This window comes from Canis aureus, chromosome 11 (genome assembly GCF_053574225.1).
Source record: "Canis aureus isolate CA01 chromosome 11, VMU_Caureus_v.1.0, whole genome shotgun sequence".
Taxonomy (NCBI): domain Eukaryota; kingdom Metazoa; phylum Chordata; class Mammalia; order Carnivora; family Canidae; genus Canis; species Canis aureus.
The window spans coordinates 18,181,473-18,187,228 of NC_135621.1; the positions used below are offsets into that span (position 1 = coordinate 18,181,473).

Below are 5,756 nucleotides of genomic sequence, written 5' to 3' on the forward strand. Positions count from 1 at the left end.
TCAAACAAATCCCAATGAAGGGACATTCCACAAAATACCAATACTTTTTAAAAACTTTCCTTATTTCATCAAAAATAAGGAAAACCCGAGAAACCATCAGAACCAAGATGAGTCTAAACCTAGAGTTAAAACTACTAACTGTAAGATGGTATCCCGAACGGGATCCTGGGACATAAAAAGGACATTAGGTGAAAACCAAAAAAATCCGAATAAGTATGTGCTTTAGCTAATGAACAGGTATCAGTATTGGTTCATTAATTGTGACAAATGTACCACAAGATGTTAATAATAGGGGAAAGTGGCATGAGGTGTGTGGGAACTCTGTAGTATCTTCACAATTTTGATGTAAATCTAAAACTGTTCTAAAATGAGGTTTTTAAGAAAATTTAAAAATGGGACATGAAAATTACATAAAATTCAAATTTTGGTGTTCATAAATAAAGTTTAATTAGAATATGGAAACACACACAAAGGGCTAGGACAGAGCATTAGTAGATCCGGAAAGCCTTCAGACTGGCATGCAGATCTGACACCTTTGAAATTTGTCAGAAAGAGGCTCAGACTGCAATGCAAAAACCCCTCAGCCCACACAAAGCAGGGAGCTACTGTGCAAAAATCCCCTGTGGAGATCTTTTGTTCTAAAAGAAGTATGTGTTGGGCAGCGTGGTCAGAATTTCAATCTAAAAAAACAGAGAGGGACACCTGGGTGGCTCAGCGGTTGAGGAGCTGCCTTCAGCTCAGGTGGTGACCCCGGGGTCAGGGGATAGCCCCCCCCCTCCCCCCTCTCCCCCCCATCCTGCTCCCAGCAGGGAGCCTGCTTCTCCCTCTGCCTGTGTCTCTGCCTCTCTCTGTGTGTCTCTCAGGAATAAATAAATAAAATCTTAAAAAAATAAAAATAAAGTAAAATTAAAGCAGAGGAGGAAAACAAATTAATAAATCAGAGGACACAAAATGGAAAATCTCATGCATGTCACCTAAGGAGCACAAAACTTAAGAACGGAGAGACTGATTTCCCATAATGCCTGATTTACAGAAAACTGACATTATTGGAATTTTCTTATTTTATTTCTTTGAGAAAGAGGAGAGAGCGAGGGAGCACAAGCAGGGGGAGCGGCAGACAGAGAGGGAGAAGCAGGCTCCCCGCTGAGCAGGGGGCCCAATGATAGTGGGCTCCATCCTGGGGCCCTGAGATCATGACCTGAGACAAAGGCAGACGCTTAACCAACTGAGCACCCCAGGCATCCCTGAATTAAAGCTTTAGAAAACATTTTTTTCTTAAATTGTATTTTTATTTAAGAAAGCATAGAGTCCTCTGCAGCCTGTAATAAAAATATAGTTGCCCCTGGAACCGCAACTGACGGAATGTGCTAAAAATGCTTTAGCAAAGAAACCGCAAAAAGAAAACAAAGGGGAAAAAAGAACTAGAACATTCAAAGGAAACAGCAAAATTGCTATTGAAACCACCATTTCCTTTGAGTTTATCAAGTTCAAAACCATTTCTTTCTCAGAAGTGAGGAATTAGGCAAAGTGGGTAGTTATGTAGTGTAACGGTTAATTGGGCAAGTCTCAGTGCTATGATTGTGCCGCCTGCATTACTTCTCTGACTGCCTGTATCTTGTATTCCTACCTGCAGACACTTGGATTATGTTCAGAGACCTAACGAGGTACGCTTGTTCCCATATATGACAAGCTTAACTCACGAATGATTAAATCTAGCAGCATTGCGCATTAAGTGCTTCACAAACACAAGCATCAATCTATTAATATTTATTTATTTTTGCATGGGTATGAATTTAGAAAGTATATATATCCTGTTTGTACTTAAAATAATTTAAAAAGTTTAACCACGAAATTTTAGGATAAATTGGTTTCAGAAGAGGACTGTTTATTTTTTAATTTTTTAAATAATTTATTTGAGGGAGAGTGAGCGTGCAGGCACATGCGTGGGCAAGCGGGAAGGGGGTGCAGAGGTGGGAGGGGGAGAGGGAGAGGGAGAGAATCCTGAAGCTGACTCCCCTCTGAGTGTGGATCCAGCTCTGGGCTTGATCCCTGACCCGGAGATCATGACCTGATGACCTGAGCTGAAATCAAGAGTAAAGCACTCATCCCAGCCACCCAGGGGCCAGAGAAAAGGACCATTTAAAGCAGATATACTTTAAAGGAAGACCAAAAATTCTAAATAAAATGTGGCAAAATGATTTAAATGTTTTTTTTTTTTAAGATGTATTTATTTCAGAGAGTGTGTGCATGTGGGAAGAGGGGCAGAGAGTAAAGGAGAGAAGCAGACTCTCTGCTGAGCATGGAGCCCTACATGGGGTTTGATTTCTCTATCCTGAGATCACGACCTGAGCCAAAATCAAGAGTCAGTCACTTAACTGACTGAGCCACCCAGGTGCCCCTAAATGGAGTTTTATTTAGAAAAATGAAAGTGAAAATTTGGGAATTGAACTTGTCTTTTCTCATATTTAACAAATGTTTAACTGTGAATTGCAACTACAGACTAATTCTTAGAAAATTCTTAGAAAAATAAGATGAAATGAATGTTAACTGAGATCAGCATAATGTTTTAGCAAAGTTATATGATACAAGAAAACAGCATACTTCACATTTGACTTTCAAAATAAAGAGGGCCAAAAAAAAAAAAAAAACAAAAAAAACAAAATAAAGAGGGCCATTTAAAAAAGTAAAGTATGTATAGAGAGGTTGACCAGCGCTCTTCATCAATTTTCTCAAGAATTCTTGTTATACTTTGACACTTAAATCATTCTCCCTTTATGGACTGATGGAGTTATTATTTTAAAATTTGTTCTTCAAATGTTAACTGATTTAATCCTAGTGAGCATTTTATTTGTCGATAGCTTTGGAATAAATTCCTGAAATCCTGAATCTCTTGCAAGAATTGCAACTTCATATTACAATTGATTTTTCTATTGCATTTGCCTTGCATTGCAGGATGTTGACAGCATTGCACGATTAGCAAGGCAACTGCAAAGATGTTGACTCTTCCTGAAAGAATTAGAAGTTAGTGATAATGGAATGGGGGCATTTGAATTGGAAATAATTTTGTGTTAATTTATAAACAGGTTTTTGAGTATGTGTTATGACAGCTTCAGGTGCCCAATGCCACCTTGTAACTGTGGCCACTTGAATATGAATACTTTGATAATGAGCATGTGTATTTTTTGGAAGATGTGTATAATTTAATTGTTATACAAGAATATTTTGGTATGGAATTGATAGAATCTTTCTTTCTTTCTTTCTTTCTTTCTTTCTTTCTTTCTTTCTTTCTTTCGCTGGATACAGTATACTTTATTGACGGCACATGACAAGGGTAGGGCTTCCAAGCCCCTCGGCTTCTTCAGGGGGTCTGGGATGGAAACTGTGGAGGTTGGGAGTTTCTCAGTGTGTTGGGGGGATGAGCTGGGGCAAGGACTCCCCAGTATGAGGGCCTCTCTCTTTCTCTTGCCCTGGCTGGGGCTGCTGGTCCAGGGGCTCTTACTTCCTGGAGGCCACCTGGTCGCTGCAGCCAAGTTCATTGTCATACCAGGAAATGAGCTTGACAGAATGGTCATTGAGAGAGATGCCAACCTCAGCATTAAAGGTGGAAGACTGAGTGTCACTGTTAAGGTGGCAGGAGACAATCTGGCCATCAGAGTAGCCCAGAACATCCTCAAAGGGACCTTCTGATGCCTGCTTCACCATTTTCTTGATGTCATCATATTTGGCAGCTTTCTCCAGGTGGCAGGTCAGATCCACAACTGACACATTGGGGGTGGAGACACGGAAGGCCAGGCCAAGGAGCTTCCTGTTCAGCTCAGGGATGACCTTGCTGCAGCCTTGGCAGCACCAGTAGAAGCAGGAATGATGTTCTGGCAACCCCTCAGCCGTCACGCCACAGCTTCCCAGAAGGGCGGTCCACGGTCTTCTGGGAGGCAGTGCTGGCATGGACCGTGGTCATGAGTCTCTTCACAATGCCGTGGAGTTTTCTTGGATGACATTGCCTGGGGTGCCAAGCAGCTGGTGGTGCAGGAGGCATTGCTGACAATCTTGAGGGAGTTGTCATACTTCTCATGTTTCACACCCATCAGAAACATGGGGGCATCAGCAGAAGGGGCAGAGATGATGATCCTCTTGGCCTTACTCTTCAAGTGAGCCCCAGCCTTCTGCATGGTAGTGAGTGAAGACCCCAGTGGACTCCACAACACACTCAGCACCAGCCTCATCCCATTTGATGTTGGCGGGATATCGCTCCTGGAAGATGGAGATGTGTTTTCCATTGATGACAAGTTTCCCATTCTCAGCCTTGGCTGTGCCATGAAATTTGCCATGGGTAGAACCATACCGGAACATGCAGACTATATAGCTGACGTCAGTGAAGGGGTCATTGATGGTGACAATATCCGCTTTGCCAGAATTAAAAGCATCCCTGGTGACCAGGCGCCCAACATGGCCAAATCCATTTAATCTGATCTTCACCATCATGTCTCAGGGATGTGACTAGCACGGTACCACAAGATGTGGCTGGCTGTCAAACAGGGGAGAGCAGATAGCCTAGAACCTTCTAATAATGGGGCAACATAGCATTGTCACCAACATCTTTCTTATCCTAATCTCCTATTGATAAGAAACTTGAATTTACTCTATAGTTGGCAGAATTATAAAAAATTAAATATTTTTTTTCTGCGTTAGTCACTATATTCATACTGCACATTGTATATTTATTTAAAACATCACTAATACAAATATAATGCAAGCCACAATGCAATTTTAAATACTTTTGTAGCTAAATTAACAACGTAAAAAGAAGCAGATGAAATTAATTGTAATAACAATTTGGCGCCTGCCTTTGGCCCAGGGCGCAATCCTGGAGACCCGGGATCGAATCCCACATCGGGCTCCCAGTGCATGGAGCCTGCTTCTCCCTCTGCCTATGTCTCTGCCTCTCTCTCTCTCTCTCTCTGTGACTATCATAAATAAATTTTTAAAAAAAGTACTAAAGAGATATTTTACATTCTTTGTTTCATACTAAGTATTTAAAATCCTGTGTATCTTTTATACTTAGAACACTATTCAATTTAGGCTAGCTACATTTCAAATGCTCAGTGAGCCCCCTGTGACTAGTGGCTATGACACAAGATAACACAAATTTAAAGACTTAGATCTTGCAAGTGCTCCAACTCTAGAACACATCCTGTCCAATATCCCACCAGGTTTTTGTTTACTTAATCTAATTTGAGGTGGGGATTCTGAAATAGAGGATATATTGACTGGATGTTTGCATCCCCTTCAGATTCTTATGCTGAAGCTCTAACCCCCAATGTGATGGTATTAGGAGGTGGGGCCTTTAGAGACTAATTAAGTTTAGATGAGGTCATGAAGGTGGAGCCCCATGATGGGATTAGTGTCCTTCTAAGAAGAGGAAGAACCCAGAGCTCTCTCTTTCTCTCATTCTCTCGACTAAGTGATGACAGAGTGAGAAGGCAGCCCTGTGCAAGCCAGGAAGAGGCCCTCACCATGAACCAAATCAGCCCACACACAATTGGTGGGATGCCCCGGTCTTCAGAACTGTGAGAAATAAGGTTCTTTTGTTGAAGCCACCCAGTCTGTATTTTGTTACAACAGCCTAAGAGGACAAAGGCAGAGGGAAAGATAGAGGTAATATAATGAAGATAGACTGCTTCTGCCTCACAGTTCAGTGGAAAAGGAAGACATGTATGTAAAGGGAAAAAGGGAACACAGACAAAAGGAGAGTCAGA

At 41.6% G+C, this 5,756-nt stretch overlaps 1 pseudogene; it reads right to left on the reverse strand.

Annotated features, from left to right (window-relative positions):
• Positions 1–402: 402 nt before the first annotated feature.
• On the reverse strand, positions 403–4,955 carry LOC144323447 (glyceraldehyde-3-phosphate dehydrogenase pseudogene; annotated as a pseudogene).
• Between the last annotated feature and the right edge of the window lie 801 nt (positions 4,956–5,756).